This window comes from Chrysemys picta, chromosome 3 (genome assembly GCF_011386835.1).
Source record: "Chrysemys picta bellii isolate R12L10 chromosome 3, ASM1138683v2, whole genome shotgun sequence".
NCBI lineage: Eukaryota > Metazoa > Chordata > Testudines > Emydidae > Chrysemys > Chrysemys picta.
The window spans coordinates 56,137,776-56,161,096 of NC_088793.1; the positions used below are offsets into that span (position 1 = coordinate 56,137,776).

The 23,321-nt window shown below is 37.2% G+C and overlaps 1 protein-coding gene across 8 annotated transcripts in view; it reads left to right on the forward strand.

Moving 5' to 3' along the window:
- Nucleotides 1-23,321, forward strand: part of ADGRB3 (adhesion G protein-coupled receptor B3) — a 602,553-nt gene that overhangs the window by 142,933 nt on the left and 436,299 nt on the right. The gene's annotated exons all lie outside the window — the stretch shown is intronic.

The window sequence follows — 23,321 nt, forward strand, 5'->3', positions numbered from 1 at the left end:
TAGACTACCTGATGCACTCTATGCATCCGAAGAAGTGAGGTTTTTACTCATGAAAGCTTATGCCCAAATAAATCTGTTAGTCTTTAAGGTGCCACCAGACTCCTTGTTGTTTTTGTAGATACAGACTAACACGGCTACCCCCTGATACTTGACATCATGATAGAAAAGATTTTCTTTTAAAATTGGGATATAACTAGGACAGTTTAGATTTAAATACTGTCCAAATAATTTAAATAAAATATATGTCCTTAATAATATCATTTAGTTTATGAGCCATCTGTAATTTATCATATCATATATGTTTGATGAATGATGCCCATACTTTGAGTGTGAAATAATATGGTCTACACACTATTCAGGAAGTCAGACTAGACGATAATAAGGATGGTACTTTCCCACCTGAAAAGCTATGAGTCTATATACTGAGATGAGAATATGCCCCAAAGGTTTCTGAGCTCAAGGTGAAGTAACAAGTTGCAGCAAAATATTTTTGTGTTGTCGAAAATGAAGATAATCTGAACAAACAAACAAATGAAAACACCAAAGATCAAGAAAGTAGTGAGTGATTTTCAGATGGCGAAGTATAAATTATGAGGAATTGAAAACAACAATAGGATTTTAAAGGAGAATAAAAGAGACAAAAGGGAAGCACCAGAGACGGGGGTCGGATTATGAACGGGTATAGAGAGGGAGAGGTGGGACACAGCCCCTCCCCCACAACAGAGGGAGCAAGGAGAGGCAGCACAGCCAGAAGGGAAGAGGCGGGCACAGAGTCTCTCCGCTTCTAGCCACGCTGCTCTCACCCCAGCCTCCGAAGCAGCTGCAGCTCTGGGGCTGGCAGGCTGCAGCTGTGCCGCTCGGCCCCACCCCCCAGAGCAGGCTGTGGCCACGCCGCCTGGCCTGCTGGAGCATGCTGCGGCTGTGCCGCCTGGCCCAGCCCTCTGGAACATGCTGCGGCCGCGCTTCCCGGTCTGGCCCTCCGGAGCAGGCTACGGCTGGGCTGCACAGACTGCCGGAGCAGCTCCAGGCAGGTCAGAGACCTCCTCCCCTGGCCCTCCCCAGATGGGATGGGATGGGGAGAGTGTGGGGGTCCCATGCTGGGGTGGGGTCATGTGGGGGATGGTCACAGGGGTTACTCCCCTGACTCCCAGCTTCTCCAACCCCAAAAATTTCCCCACCAGTTGCTGTCCTGGCCCATCAGGGTAAGGAGATGGCGCGCCGGGATACTTTGTTTAGTTAGGTTTACCTCCGTGCCTGCGGACACTCGAGGTAGACAAACCATCTCAGCCCCCCAGCGGCTTATCCTGATGGCCCGGGAGCCAAAGTTTGCTGACCCCTGAATTATAGGGTCGGCTTATGAATGGGTCATAAAAAATGTCCATTTTTACTTATCCATCTTGGAGGGGGAGGTCGGCTTAATAACAAACTGGCTTATGATTGAGTATATATGGCACTTAAAGATCAGTCAATAATAAGACATGAGATGGTTGGTCATTGCCTCTGGAATATATCTTCTTAAAAAAAACCTCTCTAGTTCCCTAATGTGTGACTTATGAGCAGCTTCTTTAAACAATGTGTCTTAAGGGTTATATCTTTAGCTTGGTGCATAGAGAATTGGGCATGCAAACCCCATTAACAGTAATAGTAATAGTTGTTTTAACTCCTGCTTGGTGTATAACCCCTAAATGTTAAGTTATTTGTAGGCATCACCTCCTTTTATTACACAATGCCCTATACAGGAGTGAAACTTTTTAAAACTTTAACCTTTTCTAAACAGTGCATACTCAGCAGGACATCATGTATACAGTGAACAGTATTTTCCATGCTTGTGTGGCATAAGAGAATACATATCTTAAATACTGCATGCAGATAGTGGAGAGTTTGGTTTTAACAATGTGCGATAGTGCTAAAAAGCTCAAATCCCAAACAACTCTCTTTCTGGATAAAGCTGTATGCTATTTGTAATTTCTAGATTGTGTTGCATATTATTCTTGTAAAATGTTACTTTTTTTTAAAAAAAGCATTGTAAATGGTAAAACCATGGGAACTATTGTCTTTCTTGTGCGCACGCAACTCAAAGTTAGCGGGAGTTGTGCACTTGAAATGAGAGAAGAATGCACATTTAAGAAGCTTAATTGACATAAATAGAATATAACCTTTGATATTTTTGCTTCAAAGTTTTTGATCTATTCATAGAAAGTTAAGGTTTACCACCAAACACTTACCACTTAAATCTATATGGATTTTTTATTATTATTATTTATGTGTATTTATGCTGGCTTCCAAACACTAGTAAGTTTTTTTGTTTTTGTTTTTGGAATGTGCTGATCTCAAGCTGGAAGAAAAATGAGTGGGTGCAGACTTAGGATAGTTTTTCCTACACTAGTCTTATGTACAATATGCATTTTCAAACATAGCTACCTAAAGTTAGTCACCTTTTTCCACATTTAGGCACAGGCTCAAGCAGCTTAAGAGATGCTTTGCTGAAATTTCAGGGACAAAGGAACTGAATTCTCCATTGCAATGTACCGATTTTGCTGCAAGTAAATTCATTTAAACCACTCTAGGGTTAAATTAGTGGCCTGGGTTTTTTAGAAGAGCAGCATATTGCCAACTCCCATTCAATTCACTTCAGTGAGAGCTAATGATGCTCAGCACTTTTAAAAGTCAGGCCACTCATTTAAGCATTTAAATATGGATTTAGTTACCTAATGTTAAGGAATTATATTTAATATTTTCATTTGAATCGTTAAGTCCATTCCATAGAGAATTGTGAGCATCTTAAATATTATCTATTTCAATAAACCTATTTTTGTTTTGATGCACATACCATAGTCATTATCAAAGGGACACCATTCAACTGACATCTAGTTAATTAAAAAAAGAGGAGTTTTGGATACTACACCTGTCTGTGAGTCAGTTTTTGCTTTACATTCACATTATCCTGTTTTTTGTTTTGTTTTAATATATTTTTTTCGCCCCTGTTGCTGTGTGTAAGGTCCATGGAAGTAACAGAGAAAACTGAGTGCTTAAGGTCCCAGTTCTGCAATCGCACACATGCATAACTTCCTACACAGGTTTGAAGCCTAATTGACTGTGTACAGAGTCCTGCCAGATGAACATAACAAACTAAAAAAAAAAATGAATATTTTCTCTGTCTTTTATCTATTGTAATGTTGTCTGTTACATATAATGACAGCAAGTTTAAAAGGGATCACTCAGTGGTTTGAGCATGGGCCTACTAAACCCAGGGTTGTGAGTTCAATCCTTGAGGGGGCCAATTAGGGATCTGGGGCAAAAATCGGTACTTGCTCCTGCTAGTGAAGGCAGGGGGCTGGACTTGATGATCTTTCAAGGTCCCTTCCAGTTCTAGGAGATAGGATAACTCCATTAATTTGTTTTTTATTTGTTTACTTATTTTCTAACAGAAGAACAGAAATGTGATTTTTTTAAAAAAAGTAAACAGTTTCCCTTCAAAAGTCAATGTTGGCCAACTCTTACCTAACAATGGTATTAGAAATACTAAGGTTAATTCCCATTTTAAATATACCACTGTGTGGTAACTGGTGGCAGATTTTGATTATTTAGTGCAACTACTATGCATGTGCACAGACCATCCACTGTTAGGAATTCCTTGACTTTTTACACAGTTTGTATAAACAGCTTCTAAAATGAATAGAAATGCCATCTATTGTGCCATGTTAATAAAGATCTGCTACTATCAGCACACCCAGTTATGCTTTTGCAATGAAGAGCTGACAAATGAATGTGCTGAAAGACTACATCAACAACCAAGCATGTTCTGCAGTGGTTCTTCATTATACTGTGCTATGGACAAGGCCCTTCACTTTTGTTTTTGTCTGATTTTTACCAAACAATGCCCAGGTTTTACAAAAGACATTATTCGTTTTTTATCAGTATATTTTTTTCCATTCGAATTTTGGAAATGCCAGACTGCTCCAGATCCAGCTCTCTGTTCCATGGCCTCTTGGTAACCTGGCTGCCCAGGTTACAAAGCCACCATCTCTCCTTTCAGAGAAGAAAGTCATGTCAGAAGTACCATAACGGCTTGAGTGTTGGCGTATGTGCTGTGTTAACTCTGATATTTACCCAGAAAACTGTGAAGTTAATTTTTTACACTGATTTTCAGCCATTTTTAAATTTTTGTAATAAACACCAATAATTTTCCAGCAACTTATAAACAAAATAAAAACAGAAAATGAAGGGCCTTAGTTATAGGATAAAATTGCACTGATCATTGCACTGATCTACTAGCGCAATGTATAAAGCATTCAATTTGCAAATACCTGGAGGATGAAGGGGTAAACACTAGCAGCCAGAATGAAATTACTAAAACCAAATCATGCCAAACAAGCTCGATTTCCTTCTTTAACAGGGTAACTGGTTTGGTGGATAGGAAAATATGATGAACATAATATACCTGGACTATAGCAAGGCTTTTGACACAATCCCACAATCTGATAAGTAAACTGGAGAAATTCGGGCTCAGTGGACTACCATTAAGTGGATACATAATTGGTTAAACAACTGCAAACAAAGAGTAACTATTAATGGAAGGTGTCAGATTGCAAGGAGGTCTCAAGTGGGGTTCCACAGGGATATGTTCTCTGTGTCTGCTGTTATTTAATGTATTTATTAATGACCTGGATGTAGGAATACAGAGCATTGAATATGCAGATAATATAAAGTTAGGTGGGGCTGCAAACATTTGGAGGATAGAGCAAAAATTCAAAGAGATCATGATAAATTGGAGAACTGGGCTATAGACAACAAAACAAAACTCAGCAAAGACAAATGTAAGGTGCTACACTTAGGGAAGAAAAAACAAATGCACAAATACAGAATGGGGGATAACTGGCCTGGTTGCAGAACTGCTGAGAAGGATCTGGGAATTGTGGTGGATCTCAACCTCAGCATGAGTCAACAGTGTGATGCTGTTGCAAAAAAAGCAAATGAAACTTTAGGTTGCATTAACAGAGGCATAGCATGCAAGTCACTCTATTCGTTGCTGGTTAGGCCTCTGCTGGAGTGCTGTGTCCAATTTTAGTCAACAATGTATAAGAAGGATGTAGAGAAACTGGAAAGGATGCAGAGGCAAGTGACAAATATGATCAAAGGGATGGAATGCAAGCCATATGAGCAAAGGCTAAAGGAAATGGATATGTTCAGTTTGCACAATAGGAGATTAAGGTGGGGACACACATGATAGCAGTCTTCAAATATTTGAAAAGCTGCCGTAAAAAAGATGGAGAAAAGTTGTTCTCTCTTCCCAAAGAGGACAGGACAAGAGGCAATGGTTCAAACTACAGCATAGCAGATTTAGATTAAATCTCAGGAAAAACTTCCTAACTGTAAAAACAGTAGGACAATGGAACAGATTGCCCGGGGAGGTTGTAGAAGCTCCTTCACTGGAAGTTTTCCAAAGGAGGCTGGATAGCAATCTGTCTTGGATGGTTTAGACACAACAAATCCTGCATTTTGGTAGGGAGTTAAACTACATGACCCTTGCGGTCCCTTCTAATCCTATGGTTCTATAACTCACCTTATGAGGCTGGGTCTGTTTTAAAAGTCAAATTCTCAGCACAAGCATATTATGTAAATCTGGTCAATTCTTTCCAAGCTCTGAAAGTGTAATGTCAGAAAATTCATATTTTAGCATAAATTAGTTAATGAAAAGTTCAATTTATTTGTAGCAGTGGGGCCTGAGGCATCAGAATGTGGGCATTTTGTCTGGCCATGGCTAAAGTCTATGCCATGGGAGATTATACTTCCTCACAGTAATTAATTTCAAGCTTTTTACTAGTTGCCCCTAACTGTCATAGCACAACTTTTTCCCATTACACTTTCCTTCTCCCTTCAATTTCCATGTGTTATCACATTGCATTATCTAATTCCATGGCCACGTGGGCTGACATTCACATCCCAGACTCTTCAGGCACTTTCAAGACAATTGCTAGGGCGTTGGATATCTCTCAATAGAGGTCTCAGAAGAGAACCTCCACACTGCTATCAGTCCCACTTCTGTAGAAATAAATCAATCTTAGCTGTAAGCCAAACTATGTGTTACTGAAATAAGATCTATGTTTTTTATTTTGCCCACAGAAGCAAGCCTTGAATCTATGGAATTATAACCTGTAGATTTGGTTGGGTTATTTTTAGTCACGATAGAATTACAACCAAGAAGCAAACTTAATATATATCTTTGGTTTGTTTTTTTTTCTTAACTAATAGAAATTTTAAAAAATGCAGAATTCCAATTCCAAAGCAATTTCCCCACTGGTGTAAGTTAAAAACAAAGAATTATTACACTTTATGGGATTCTTTGGAACTGTTCTGGTATATGTGGTGATAAGTCATGAAACACTATAACCAGATAGAATAGATCTATATAATTAGGATTGCTTTCTTCTTATTATTTATTTTATGGTTGTTCTCTGTTAATTTAATTGGGATCAGGGCCCTGTTGTGTCATGTGCCATATAAATATAAAGGTAGATCTCATCGCTGCCCAAAAGAGTTTCCTTTTAATAAAATTCACAGATTGTAATAAAACTAATACTTTGCACTTCAATACTTTACAATTGGAATTGTATTGTGGAATTCCATAAGTCCATACTTTGCAATAGTACTGTATAATTATACTTTCCATCCTATGATCTCAAAGCATTTTGAAAAAAACTAGACAATATCACTCCTCTGAACTAATCCAAAAAGTGAATCATGTTGTGATTTAAGTGATTTAACTGAGAATTACTTAAAAACTGAGGTGAAGAGGTGTAAAGTCATGATATGTGAGTGTGAAAAAGCATCAGACCTCACTGAATAATGCTAGCACAACGTGTTTATTTTTTAGTGTTAAATTCTACAAAGGTAGCAAACCTTTGTTTTGAATTTTACTAATTTCTTCTGATGATTAAATTATCTTCTGTAAAGCAGGGGCATGCTAACTTTAATTTTATTAATGCCTGTAAGACTATCAAGATAACTGTAGCCAAAACTATAAAAGCACTGAAGTGTAAAATAATGCATATTTAGAGCTATGAATAATTTTCTGAAATTACAGTTAAAAGATTCATAAAATAAATAACAAACAGTGGATTTTTCTGGAATAAAATGATACAGTTTAAGATGGCATATCTACAAGGTGATGATAAAGCTGGGTTGGATATTAAGTTCTAAAATATATTTAGTCAGATATTAATATTTATACTGAATGTAGGGGCATGAAGGATGCCCCAAGCAAAATTTCAGCTTAAATTTTTGTCTTAAAGTACCTCCTTCAAGGTAGGGTATAAGACATTACTTTGCCTCCACACTTAATGATATTAAATGTGACAAAATAAATTATGATCAAGTGTAATGTTAGTGTAATAATATAGAAATATTGGGTGTGCTTTTTGCTCTTGGTATAAATCATGAGTAACTCCACTGAAGCTAGGAGATTTATATCACTGTAAAATCACTGAGAGATCAGAAATAGGCCAGTGTTTGACTTTATATGGCACTTTCTTGAAGCATCTTTTCATTCTCTGATATACTTATAGAGATGTAAAATTTTAATAAAGAAAAAAATTAAAGAAACAATACAGTACATATTCTGTATTGCCATTCATCCTGAACATTGTATAACTTCATTAAAAAAAGAATTGGATTAATTCATGGAGGATAGGTCCATCAATAGCTGTTAATGAACATGGTCAGAGATGCAACCCCATGCTTGGGGAAATCCTAACCTCTGACTGTGTGAAGCCAGGAGTGGAAGATGGGTGGATCATTCTACAATTGCCCTGCTCTGTACACTTCCCCTGAAAGCTTTGGTATGGGCCACTGTTGAAGACATCATACTGGGGCAAGATGAATCATGGTCTGACACAGTATAGCAGCTCTTATGTACTTATAGGTTCTCAGAGTCCCTTATACACTGCATATATACAAAGGAATACCTTTACCTGTCCTAGAAATTAAGCCATTTCTGGGATAACACTTGTTTAACAGTAGGTAGCTACACTATACAAAAGTTTGAGAACAGAATGTGAAGAATACAGTGTTCCAATTAAATTGCAAGAAGAATCTGATGAGGACAACCATACCTTTGGAAAAGCTACCACAAGTGTCTGGAAATATCTTTATTAACAGGTCATAGTTGGAATATTCTTAGAATTTCCCCTCAGTGTGCATCAACTCATTTTGGGCATGTTTCTGCTCTGATTTACACAAATGTAAATAAGGAGTAGCTTCATCAAAGTTAGTAATTTAATGCGTGCAAAACCAGGGTGACATCAGAATCAAGAACAATACATGCTGGAGTTAAAAAGCAATGCAATGAGTTAGAAATTGCCTATGCAATCTTTTACCGTGTAGGGTTTAATATGGTTGCACCAAGCCAAGATGTATATTTTCTTTTAAATCCTGAGAATGCACAGCAATTTAGAATCCAGTCAGATGGAATTATATAAAGGAGGACCCTGATCCAAAGGCTGAAAATCAAAGTAAGGCAAACTGAAATTGGAAATAGTCACAGCTCTTTAAGCAAAGGTGATTAACCATTAGAACAGCTTACCAAAGGAAGCAGTAAATTCATCATCTATTGAAGTCTTTTTAGGTAGGACAGGAGATGTTTCTAACATATATGATCTAGTTCATCCCCAGTTTGTTGGGCTTGACATTGTTTATGATATAGTAAAGAAGAATATTTCTCTCCCCTGTAGAAATTACTGAGCAAAATTTTATGGCACGTGTTATGTAGGGGATAAGACTAGATGATCTTAGGGGCCCCTGCTGGTCTTAACATCTATGTATCTGAGTCTACTGATGCACTGGGATTAGATTAAGATTTTTTTTTAAAAATGAGTTGTTTCTTGGTAGCTCGGGTCCTTCTTTGGACTCGTAGTTGCATTTTGATTATTAAACATCTTATTCTCAATTACATTGTACCTATGGTTTTCCAAGGATATGTTATTGATCACTGAAACTTTTATACATGCTAACTTTTTTCCCAGATGGTAAATATAGTAACTACTGTATTTAGTGGCTTCTCCTTTCTTTATTTTTCTTTTAACACTATAGCACTTTGTATAATCTGTAAAGTAATTGGTGACTTTCTATAGTATTTGCAATGGAATGTTAATGCAAAATATTTTAATGTCTTTAATGAAAAATTTATGGAATATTTTAATGCAGAATATAATGCAGAATATTTTAATACTTTAATGAAAATTTTTATTTTTAATGTCTCATCTGATGTTGCAGAATATTTTGTTTTTCAAGCTAATGATACCCCAATAGATCCCTACATTTTCTTTTAATTTTTAAAGGCAGTGATATAGTTATCACTGGTAATTATAGCGCTATTTACCCATAAGATTTATCAGTGATAATTTGTTGTAGGAGAAGATTTTAAATTAACAGGGTCGAGGTGATATATTATGTACCATGCAGTAAGCATGCTTTTCTATTACATGTCATCTCTTTATAAATAAAACATATTTCAAATATCTGGGACAAATTCTGTATAGCATTAATGTCAAAGAAGTCTGATATGCTGAAACCGGACTATATTTAATAGCTTACAGTAGATTGCTAAATATAAGGCTAAAAATAATATTGCTTTCTAAATTTTGAGGCTAAATATAAGGCTAAAAATAATATTGCTTTCTAAATTTTGAGAAAAAGAATGGAATGATACTGAAATGTTTCTTTTGCACCACTGAAATTCTCAGATAGCTTTAGATGACCACAAGGCTTATTACAATAAAATTAAAAAAAACCTGTACAATTATATTTTCAGATGTTAAGGCCAGATTCTGCAACCTCTACTATTGCTGAATGAATAACACCTTAAACAAATACTCCCATGTGCTCCTCACTGCAAATAAGGGTTGCAGACTCTGGCCCATGGTGATTAAAAGTCTCTGTTGAGAATGACACTGTTAACTTAAGAGTTATTAGAAAATATTACTGAGGATATTACTATCTAATTATACTAAACTGATTCATAATTAACTCTACAGGAGTGCAAGAATAATGTCTGCAGAATTAATTAGGACACAATTAGATAGGGCACTTCTTTCCTTGCTCTGATTTATTTGGTTTATAGAGTGGTTTAAGAAATCAATATATTTATTTTAGTTTGTTCAGATGTTTTTCTTCCTTGAACTCTGAGTTTTACAGCAATGTCACCTAGGTTGGAAAGTTCATTTTTACCCCTTTTTCTTACGCTCCAATTTTGAATCAAACAATTATTATGATCTTTTACTTTAATTAAAGATTCTTCTGGACTCTCAGTAAATGTCCCTTAATTTGTCCTGTGTGAAATAACGACCATTTAGGACCTTGGAAAGCTGAATGGACCTTCTGAGCTGTTCTGTTGGGCTGTTTAGCTTGATACAAATGCAGTTAAATTTGGCCTACTTTACCTCTAGTGGAAATAGTAAATGGTAGCATGATGTCAGACCTTTATTTAAGAACATAAGAACATAAGAATGGCCCTACTGGGTCAGACCAAAGTTCCATCTAGCCCAGTATCCTGTCTTCCAACAGTGGCCAGTGCCAGATGCTCCAGAGGAAATGAACAGAACAGGTAATCATCAAGTGATCCATCCCCTGTCGCTCATTCCCAGCTTCTGGCAAACAGAGGCTAGGGACACCAATCCTGCCCATCCTGGCTAATAGTCATTGGTGGACCTATCCTTCATGAATTTATCTAGTTCTTTTTTGAATCCTGTTATGGTCTTGGCCTTCACAACATCCCCTGGCAAGGAGTTCCACAGGTTAACTGTGTGTTGTGTGAAGAAATACTTCCTTTTATTTGTTTTAAACCTGCTGCCTGTTAATTTGATTTGGTGACCCCTACTTCTTGTGTTATGAGAAGTAGTAAACAATACTTCCTTATCTACTTTCTCTACACAAGTCATGCATTTATAGACCTCAATCATATTTCCCATTAGCTGTCTCTTTTCCAAGCTGAAAAGTCCCAGTTTTATTAATCTCTCCTCATACGGAAGCCGTTCCATACCCCTAATCATTTTTGTTGCCCTTTTATGAATCTTTTCCAATTCCAATATACCTTTTTTGAGTTGGGGCAACCACATCTGTACACAGTATTCAAGATGTGGGCGTACCATGGATTTATATAGAGGCAACATGATATTTTCTGTCCTTTATCTATTCCTTTCTTAATTATTCCCAGCATTCTGTTTGCTTTTTGGACTGCTGCTGCACATTGATTGGATGTTTTCAAAGAACTATCCACAATGACTCCAAGATCTCTTTCTTCAGTGGCCAATTTGTATGCCAATTTTTTTTCTTCTTCACTGTTGACCTTGAGGATTGTACTGCCATGCCCGATGTATTTAGCCAGCCTTTTCAAGAAGGATGAGGAGAAACCTTTTAACAAAGCACTGGAAAGGATCTCCATTTCTGTGTATTAGAGAGGGATTTAATTGCCATTTGCCCAGCTCACAGCATATTCGGGATCCTGTGTATGTGTGAGGCTTTAAACCACCCTTGTGACCTCCCAATCCTATGTTGGCTTCCATAATTCATCCCAGACCCCAGTCGGGGATCAGCAAAGTGCATGGAAGTCCTGATCCAGAAGTTCCTTGTTCCAGGCACTCTATACCACCAGTGGATGCCCACTTTAGAACTGCTTTGTTCCAGCTGTGCAGTATAAAACAGCTGCAGAACATCCCAGGATATGAGCCATCTAGTTAATTTACATTAATTTAATTTTACAAAATATGATTCCATAACTGGTTTTCATGAAATCTAGTGTTCCATGGTGCAGTATATTTTTATTTATTTGTATTACAGTAGTGCCTAGATGCCCAACCTATATCAGAGCCCATTGTGTCACACACACAGAGCCTATATCGAGTTAGATGACACATACACACAGAAAATCTCTTCTCCACGGAGGAGCTTACAATCCAACATATATATATATATGAATAAATAATAAATGCATTGTATTTCTTTGTATTTGGATACAAACACACTTTTTCTTTATCATATTTTTTCTCCTTTACTTAGTGTTAGCAGATTTTGGGACGGGCAGGTCAGTTTCCAATTTGGAGCAGAAATTGGTGACACAGGCTCAGACATGTTCTTAGTGAAATATAGAGTGTAGTTGTAGCCATGCCAGTCCCAGGATATTAGAGAGACAAGGTGGCTGAGATAATATATTTTATTGGACCAACTTCTGTTGGTGAGAGAGACAATTTAATGAAAGATATTCTCTTACCCACCATGTCTCTTTTAGTGTAATATGTTTATTTGCAAACTATACACAAGTCCAGTTTCCTGGAACTGGGGTGATAAACTGCACATAGGTAACTTCCATTTGCAGAATCTTCAGGTCAGGCACAACGGTTCTTTCCAAGAAGCAGTTGCCTTGGACCTATGTCTCTCTTGAGGAGTCACAACAATACCAGACAGATTCAACTGATTAAAAACCCCTTTTGCTCCCTCAGTCCCTTCTCGTTTATTACACCTGGGAAGCCCCTTGTCCAAGACTCCCCTCAGACCTCATAGCCAGGAAGGTAGTTTGGCCATTAAAACTTCTTGTGAGCACTTGTTCGGCAATAGAAAGTAAGCTCAGAAAGGTCTAATGACCCAAATAAAGAAGAGAGACTTAGGTGATTACTGCATGGCATCCTTAACTCTTTCTGTGGAGAGTTTCATTCTGTTTTTATACATCAATGACCCCTATGTGCAAGGCATATTAATTTTTGTTTCTTCTCATCTGTGTTTTCTTTTCCCAATTGACTATACTGCAGTTAGAAAACGTACAAATTTTAAAATGGCATGATGCTAAAATATAGAGAAGTTGCTTACTTTATGGTATCTTTAACATTTTGTATGAATTTTATCCTGTAGTCTGAGACATATTTGTACAAGTATCTTTAAATGGGAATAATATTTACCTCACATGATGCTGTGAAGATTAGTTAAAGTTGTAAAGTACTGTGAAGATGAACAGATTGATGGTAGACTGTTTTAGAGATGCTTCATAACAGTAAGAATTTATCACTTTTACAAAATTTGCCAGTGATTTCACTAGCTACTACAGATCAAACTGTCTAATGCACCCAACACAATAGTATTTAGATGCCAGATACAGTAGTTAAAAAGAATAATTGTCATCCATAACTGAATGTTTTCTCTACTCCTCCATCAAGCAGGAATACTTCCTAAATGATATTGAGGGAGTAGGTATACAGAGAAAGTCTGACTTTTTGGGCAGGGAGAGAGAGAAAGAAGAACATCTAGGATAGAAGTTCTGTATCTGGTCAAAACTACCTTATTCCAGATTCCAAAAAATCCACCCTGGGCACAATCTGATGTAATAATCCCACTGCTGATGTGTCCCCAGAGGTCATATTGTTCTTGGTGGGTTACATAAAGAGAGGCAATCCCTAACATTGTCAGGCCCTTACCCATCAAGGTCTTTGTAGATGAGGAACAGAACATTAAAGTGAATCTGGAATTTAATATACTCTCAATGACTGGTTATCAGGAGATAAGATGTGGCATACAGGAGCCGCTAAAGGTCTCCTGTCTTCATCACAATCTGCCTATCAATGGCATAGTTTAGTCTAGGAGTGATGATGTTACTGGTCCCTGTATGCAAGTCTGCATTTTTGAGGAAGAAGCAGCATTTCCTAGGTAATTGCACAAGGGAGAAAATATTGAGCCATTAGGTGTCTATCTGGAATGAGTCAAGTAGGACTTTTTAAAATCCTAGGCACATGATTTGACAGAGGAGAAATGGCATGGTTTCTGCTAATACACTAAAGTACTTTCAACTATTTACAAACATCTGGATTAATCTCAAGACAGCAGCCTTTCTTATAAGTGTTTTTCTTTTAAAGTTTGTGACAGCTTTGCCTGTTCTTCATTAGAAGGAAATATACAGCTGGGCAAGATAACAAGTAATGCTGAAATATTATCATAAATAATCAAAACTAAACTACATGTCACCAATAAATATGTTTTGAAATGCTTTATCCATTATCATTGTATTGTTCATTTCCTCAGTAATTTGCAATAGATCACCTCATCATTAGTGTGAATTAGAGTGGTTTTGTTATCATATTGTTCTTTTTCTAAAGTTTAATTTAAATACCTGAAATTATTTATTCTTCCTAGTCACAAGTTGAATGAGCTAGTCTGATTCTTTTCAAAGTTGTTCTCTCAATGCGTGAGTAGTAGCAACTAGTAGTCAAGAGGTTCACCTACAAGTGGATACAACTATATTTTGAAGGCCAGAAGCAATGAAGAAAGACTCCAATTCTTTGTTTTTTTCTTTGTCCTGCAAAAGCATTTCTAATATGTAGGAAGCTTTAGAAAAAACATAATTTCTTGTTTTATTTTGGAGATTGATATTATACATTGTGGTAGATAGACGGTGTTAGTGGTTGAGCCATTGCTCCTTGTAGTACTTAAGCACCTGATATTTCTCCCACTGAAGTTAGTGAAAATTTTGCCATTCATTTCAGTGGAAGCAGAATGAGGTCTTAATCTTGAATCCTATATTTTAATTTACAATACATTTCCATCAGGTCAGAGAACAGAGCTTAAAACTGGAGCTGCATGGCTTGTGTGTATTTTATACAAAACACCTTTTTCTATAAACATTTTAAAGTAAAGAATAAGAAAAATGTGATATATGTATTAAATATATATTTAATATATATATTAAAATGAAAGCTTAAAGGACAACTGTCATGTCTGTTAGGTCTCAAACTCAACATAGAATACCTTTAGCACTATATTATTTTTAAAATGTGTGCTTCTGTTCCATATGAGCATCCTTAAAAACATAAATCTATCTAGCTGATACAGTAATTGCTCTATTTGGTGTGTTTTATTATTTGATTTTGGAGAAATGCATTAAATAGAAACCACTAAAGTTAAATAAAGAGCCCATTTTCTACCATGTACGATAAATATTACTTTATAGGTAAATTCAATTTGTGATCTAAACAACTTGTCTTTTAAAATGAGTATGTGTCATTCAAAAAACATTTCCAGGATTAGTATGATATCAGTGAGGACTGTAAAATAATCTCAGATTTGGGACTTCATTTTATTATTAGAGAATTCTGAGTACACGTCCAGATAGCCTGCAGTTGTCTGTGCATAAGTAGTTGCCTTGACTACAACAAAAGTTTGCTGTGCTGATTCAGCAGTAAAAGATGTTTCAGATCATTGCTGCTCAAACGCATGATTAGTGTTCATCGAGTTAAACTAGTGTAATTACCAAAGAATTCTATAAAGCTCTTCTTTGTGTTAGAATAAACCATACTCAGGGCCACCCGGGGGGTGGGGGTGGGGGGCAAGTGGGGCAATTTGACCAAGGCCCCGGGCCCCGCAGGGGCCCCAACGAGAATATAGTATTCTATAGTATTGCAACTTTTTTTTATGGAGGGGGCCACTGAAATTGCTTTGCCCCAGGCCCCCTGAATCCTCTGGGTGGCCCTGACCATACCCCTTACAAAGATTTATTTGCCCACCCCAGAGCAGTAAACATACAGCTCTAGAATAAAACGATAGTTTGTATAGGAGAATCTCATGAATTTCCCATATAAACATTCCAGACTAAAAATACCTCAGTTAAAAAGTAATAAATTAAGACTAATCACTGCACAACCAAGTTGATTATAACATCTGTACCATAGTGTTTGTTAGGGTGAGTGAGAATTGTGAATGAGCGATGACCTCGAAACTTGGTCTGTCTTAAAGCAAGCCATGAGGTGAAGGTAATCTTTAAAGACAATTAACTATTAGAAATATTGTCAGATATGCAGCCTCTCAGTCCTACATCCATTCAGAAGGACACATACAAATGGAACTGAGACATTCTTCTCTGACAGGGAAAGTTCATATAACATATATAACTATATAACACTTTCCCCAGTAGTTTGGTTCAGTCCCCGATTCTACCAGTAATTCAGTCTTCTGAAACTACTCTTTCCTGCAGATCAGAGAATTCAAGGAAGACTAAAGGCTAGCTAGAAGATTGATTTTTCAATTTAAAGATCGTTTGAGTTAAATAGAGAAATCTATAAGGCTGGTATTTATGTAGTTTGCACTTTTATAGCTGTCACCTCTTGTACCAAGGAACTCCAAATCTCTCTAGGTTCACGAATCACCTTGCTTGCAGATACGGGATGTGATATGATCTTACTTTTAGGAAGACATTGCTTTGGGTGATGGAGCAAGTTGCTTACTGTGGTTAAAGTAGTGCGTGATTAGATATTACAAAAGTTTAACTAGTCTTTTTTAACAGGGATCTAGCTTTTTGGTAGACTTCATGTAATATATGAATATTTTTAGATTTGGTAACAATCGTAGTGGTTAGCATACACTAAAATGAATAGCTTTTCAGAATAGGGAAACAAAGTCCGTCATCCACTTCTCTATGTCTTTTCCAAACATTTCCAGGAGGACATTGACTGAAAAATGACAGAAGCCTTTTACTAGTGCAACTACTTAGGAATTCCAATATTTAAAACTTCCTCATCTCACAACAGCCAAATTGCAATGTATTATCTGTAATCGTGTTAACATAATTAATGAAAAAATGGGCAAGGACAGTATGTGAGGCAAAAGAGACCAAAACACCTCTCAGAAACAGTAACATGGAATAAAGAGTGAGGGGAAGAGTCAAAAATGTGGTATAAAGCAGTTTTTCAATGCACATGAAATGTTAGCTCATTTCATAATAATTATTTTCATTTAATTTTTTTCAAATATTGGCAAATGTCCCATTTTTTTCTTTTTTCTCTTTTTTCTTTTCTCTATATATTTTTCTTCAAGATGTTTTTTTCTAAAAATCTTTTACAAATTTCTGAATTGCTCTTTATGTTGTCCAACTCCATTCTTATCACCTTTTCTGTTTTTCCCATGTTGTTATGTTTTCCTTCATTTTATTAGTATTTTTGCTCTGTCTTCCACTCTTTCTTTTATTTTCACTCTAATATTTTTGTTTCACTCTAATATTTTATTTACCTGAGAGTGTTTTCCTTTCCTCCCCGGCACTCTTACTTACGTGAACCCCTCCCTCCTTTCTCCACTCCAAGACATGAAACGTAGTAGGACCAGCTCCTCTCACTCTTCTTTCCGTATCTTTTCTCCCTCGTCCCCTTCTACTTTCTTTCCCAGTTTTCACTGTATTTTCTACTATCCATCTTTCCTTTTCTTTTTAGTATGCTCCTCTCCTACAATCCTCACAGCCTCAGAGTAGTCTCTGCTGCCTACTTAGGGTAGAGGATTTTGCCTCTAATGCCTGCCCCTTCCCCTTCTCCTTGTAGAGTCTAGATTACTCCTCCCAGGCTGCATCCAGACTCCTCTTTGCTCTGTTCTCCCTAAACTCAGGGTTAGGGCTGGCTGGAAAACAACAATTCTGTTTTTCACAAAAAAATTGAGGTTTTGAAATTTTTGTCCTGGATCAAGAAAAGCAGGGACTTGAACGTGGGCTCCTGCATCCCAGGGACTAATCACTGGGCTATAGAGACTCTCTCTTTCTTTGGCCCAGTGAATAGTTAGTTATTTACAGAGAGTGATACAGCTCCAACAGGAGAGACTGACTACATCTGAATCAGGCAGAACAGGAACTTCAGCCTCTGTCTTCCCTAGCTGAATCACCAGGTTTTGGTAATATTCTCTCTTGCTCTCACTCTGATTTTGAACAGAAACTCCATCCTGCACCTGAGAAATCTTCCTGACTAAATTTTCATCGGAACAAATGCGTCCGTGAAACATTTTGATTTCAGCAAATTTTTGGATGGAAATTTTTGTCATCATTTTTTGCCCAGCTCTCCAGAAGCTTCCCTTCACCGCATGCTACTTCTGCCAATCCCATCTGACAAACCACTCACACCCATTCCCAGCCAGGCCCAGTGTGGCTGCCATTGCTCTGGTGATTTTGTTCCTCCCCCTTCCCCTTTTGGAGTGCGAGGTATGGACGCAGCAGATTATAAGGCAGAGAGCACAGCAGAAGGGGATGCAGTAAATGGGTGTTCCCACCTAGAAACCCAGGTGTCGTTAGCAATTAAGTTCAGGGGGAAGTAATTGAGCAAGTTGAAAGATATGGACAACTGCCATCAGTATGGTTCCCTGAGCAACTCTGCATATATATCTTCTGAGCATGTGATTCCTTTAGATTAAAGAGGAATGTAGAATTCTAGCTATCAAGTCAGTCACTTCATCTTTTCACTGGTAGATAACAGTACGCGTTAAAAACAAATTCATTCCTGTCTTCCACAGTAACTTTTTAAATATGGATGCAAATCTTAATTGTGAAAGTGCAGTCTAGGGGCACTATGTCAGGAAGTGACCACACTGCACTTTTAAGCAGGGGCGGGAGGGGAAATTTGTCTGGCTGGCCGAATGAAGGGAACAATGCTTTATGGGTTGGTGGGGGGAGACAACGGGCCAGCATGGCAACACTGACTCATCCCCTGTGATCTGGATGGGCAGAAGGGTTTAAAAGGAGCAGCCCTGTACGTGAATCCCCTTTTACATGGAGCAGGCTGAGGCAAGGCCCACCCTTCCTCCCCTTTAGGTGGTGAAATACCAGGTTTGGTCAAAACCTGCTGTGGGCATTACACCAGCTGCCCCTTGTTTAGGGAGGCTGGGAAGGGATTTTTCTTTTACCAGCAGATTGGCCTAGGTGGAGTTGGCGGGGTTTCACTTTCCCACAGCAGGTTTGGGGAGGGCTTTGTTGATGTGTGGCATGAAGGAAGGTACGCTATATGTTGCAGCTCATATAAGTATGTGGCAGATGTCCAGAGCAGGTACTCCATAGGGAAGGTATAAAGTAACCAAATAAATGGCTTTGAAAAGGATTTATAAATGAGGTGTTCATGAAAGGAATGGAATGGGAGGAGGGGTTGGGGCTCCTATGAATGATCTGGCAAGGAGCCAACCCCCTTTCTTATAGCCTACCTTAGCCCTCCTACAAGCAGGGGTAGCTGATAAGGTCCCAGCAATGGTTGGGCTGAGGGGACCTGGATGGAAAAACAGGGGGAGCTGGTGGAAACCCCCGGGTAATTATTGAATTAGCATGGGGTTACCTGCACTTTACACTTTTATCTGCTGGGTAGTCCAGACATCTAATCATAAAGTTGCTGCCTGATTAAAACCATATCAAATGTCTCCTGTCCTTCTTTTGGTATAGCTGGACAAAGGTTTATTGGGGTTTTATACCATCCTCTAAAACCTTATATGATAGTTGCCACTGCTAAATGCAAAATATCAGAGTTAGAGGAACCTTTGGTCTGACCCAATAGGGCCATTCCTACATTCCAGTCTTTGAACAATTCACTCTCTGTGTTGCAGGTGCCTTATTAGTGGACTACTTATTCTGCAATGCTAGTTAGGATAGGAGAAAATCTGAAACTTCATGCCCATCAAACTGTGTATTAAAGGGAAAGCAGTTTCATCACACACCAATAAAACAGGTCAGATTCCTTCAATTAATTTAGCCTTATATGTTCTGTTAAAGCTGTTTCTAACTTGAGACATTGGATCAGGACTTCAGCCTTCTTGGGATTTAAATATTTTCCACAAACCTCTTATGGATTCTTCATTTAAGATGCTTAACTCAGCTTTAAGTGAATTTCTAAGCTTTAAAACTTGTAGCAATTTTCTCAGCCTTGAGTGTTAGTGAGTTGCAAGTCCCTTTTACTAATCTAACCTGTCTTTTTTGTTCTTCCCCACACAGCTGAAATGATAACAGTTCTGTTCTAAATGAAGTGAACACAAATTTCCATATAATTTAAAAAGTAAACCTGAAGCCCTGTAATTCTTGGGAGTTGAAGCTGCATTCTCTGGATATTTTGAGCTTGGAAAATTTACTCATTTATCAGGACTGTCTCACTTAAAAAAAATATCTGTTTTGTTTGTACCCAACCAAAAAAAGGTCCAACAACTTTTAAAGGATGTTTTGGTAAAATGGAATAGATATCACAATACCACTATTTAAAAGGACAACAAACATTCTCCCAAGAATTAATTCTAGTGCAACAGTAAATCTTATTGAGAAAAGCAGCTTGGCTTACAGTGTTGTTGTTTTTTTTTATCATAGGCTCTCTTTGGCAGATGCAGCATTCAGCAAGGAGTGCTTCTGCTTAGAGCTGGCTGAGAATTTTTAAACTAAACTTTTTTTTTGTCAGAAAATGCTGATGCATTCAAACAGAAACTTTTCATGGGAAAGGATCATTTCTGATCAATTGTTTTTACTCTATACTATTTTTTTGGAAAAACTGTTTTAAAATAGTTTAAACTTTTTTTTTGACATTTTCAAAATGAAAAGTTCTTGTTCTCCAGTTTGAAAAGACTTATTTTTTAGAAATTTCAGCTATTTATCGTAAATAATTAAAAATAGAAATGGTTAAAATTGAATTGAAATGTTTCAGAATTATTCAAACAAAGCATTTTGATTGACCCACTCCCAAAAATAATTGGTTTGCAAAAAAATTTCAGTTTGGCATGAGAAAATTCTGCAAAATTTCAAAAAGCTTGCAAGATGGAAAAACCCTCAGTTCTTTTGCAGATAGCTTTTTCCCTCAGTTCTATGGCAGATAGCTAACATAAGCTTCTATAATCATTGATTTATAAGTTTCTCTTCTAAACTAGTGTGTTAATGATATGGAAATTGTTTGACCTTATCTGTATATGATATTTAATTCCTATTTCCAAAATGGACTGAATCAAGCTATACTAGAATAATGAGGGAAGAGGTTATTAAGATTATGGATGGAGCAACAAGGTGATATATTTTATGCTTCTTATTTGCATGAGCATCTCTTTGCTTTGTTGACTGTGTATATTTGTATATCATATACATTTGTTTCTTGAAATGTTTACTCTTTCAGTACCAAGCAGTTTTAGGGCCTACACGACCTTCTATGTGTGTTTCACAGGTATGAATTTCAGTGGCAATGCCATGTAGCACTGTTTTTTCTGCATTGAGAGTCTGGCTATTATGGAGAATTATGTTGTTATGACAGTTAGTGCTAGGTTGTTGGGGAGTATTCACACAGAGATGATTGCTTAGTCAAATGAGTAGTCAAAGAAAGGATTTTCCTCTGAGGTCTGTCCATGTGCTCAAGGTACAACCTCTAGGCTCTGTAGATAGAGTACTATGTAGCATATTTATATGAGGTGTTAGAGTGTGTTTACATTGCCAATTGAAGGCCTTGATACAGATTTTCAAGGCTTTAAGAGGGTCAGAACCCAGCTACATCAATGATCATATCTATATCTCAGATCCATCTATGCTCCTCTGGAACTGTCCAGCTCACAAAACTCAAGTGCATAAGAACCAGAGAAAAAACCACTCACTGTCAAGGGTTTGACAGTTGAATGAACTAACAGAGGTGATTAGATTAGTTTAAAAACTCTTAGTTTAGAGTTAAATTAAATTAAGACCCAAATTTAAATTAACCTCTTAGAAAGAAGTACAAGTTCCTCCTTTTCAATGAAGACTCTCTACCACTGTAACAGGAAGGATTTGCAGAATTTCTTAGTACCTAGGAAGTGCTTAGCACTATGTTGATGTGGTATTGTATAACTGCCTACGGTAGGTAGGTAGATCCAGTGAAAGACAGAAATTGCATGAAGTAACACAAACTTCAAGGATTTAAAAAAAAGAGAAAGCAGGGTATATGGTTTGAAGTACCGACAGTTTCTGAACCAAGCAGCTTACCTCTGAGTTTTGCACCCCTTGCCCTTAAAAATAAAGTTTGTTTGAAAAAAAATTGTGAAGATTGGCAATTAAGTTTGAATAAAAATACTTTATGTAGAGTGCTACACTGACAAATATACTCTTCCTTTGTAGAGTAGATTTGTTATTTTAAAATACTGTTATGGCCATAATATGTATTTTATTTTTTTTGCCAAAAAATTGAAATATTTCATGGGGAAAAACCCATTCTCTGACCATCTCTAGACACTATATGTTGTTTTTATGGCAGTAACATTAACACAAGTAATGAAGGTTGTCTTATTGCTGTTCCTGTAATATGATAGTGCCTAGGTGCTTCAATTAAGGATCAGTACTAGGCACTCTACAGACAACTAATCAAGAAGACAGTCCTTTCTCCAGAGTGTTTATGGACTGAGCATCAGACAAAATTGTCACACTTTTCTCCGTTTTTAAAGTTTGTTATGAAAGAGACTGAAAATAAGAAAAAAATCCGGAACCAGGGTGTATTGTGTGCTATAGAATTAATCTCAAATGGTGATAAGGTGGAAAGAGCAGTTAGGGGATATTTTTAGAAATAATTATGTCTCCTACTGCCAGACACAGACAACGTGACTCATAGTATGAAATCATATATAAACTAGCTAAGAGAAATGTGCAGTAAGGAAAATGCCTATTTAAAAAAAAAAGAATTTTCAGATAAAACCTATGAGACTTTGCTCAGCTTTCAGGAAAAATGCTTACAGTAGGAAATGTTTTTTGAATGTTAGTTTTCTCTTTCTAGTCCAGTCCATATAGGTTCTTATATCGCACTCATCAACCGTAATTAATACGAGCATCTTCCAGTAGTGTATTAAGCAACGTGACTACCATCTGTCACCTGTTTGTTCTCTCATCCTCTCTTCAAGGAGAGAAGTGAGTGCAGTCAAGTGTTTTGTTTGGGAATTTATTTAACAATATATATGCACACACTTGTTGCTACATGATTATGTTAGGGAAGGCAAGGTCAAAGAAATGTGCTTTCCACTTAGATTGGAATGTGATGAGGCTTGTGCTGGTTCTTAGCTGCTATGTGAGTTCGTTCCACTGTCATGACCCAGCCCCTGAGAAAGTTCCTGCACAGATGAGCTTTACCCTCACTGTAGAAAGTTGCATTATCCTGTTCACCATACCCAGTCTGTGAACCATTTTTAACTATTGTATCATGAAACAACAGCCTTATCTTGAAATTGGGCTGGGAAAAATAGAAAAACCCATTTTAGAATGAGATTCACCATAACTGAAAGATGAAGCAAAATTATCTTGTATCAGAAGTAATACTGCTAGTTACTCTTTTAAGATCTTGGGATACACACAGTTATATTACATACTTGGTCCAAGCGGTTTTCGTAGGAAAATTATATCTTGCTGAAGGACAAGTTATGAGCAACACAGTAGTTCCCGAGATGCATATTGTAAAAGCAGCTGTGTTTAAAAGCACTTAAACTTTGTCCTTCAAAAAGAATAGTGACAGATGAGGCTTTTATTTATAATAAAAGACTTGATTTGTTATGAATCAGATGTATTATCATAATCAGCATCAGTTAGC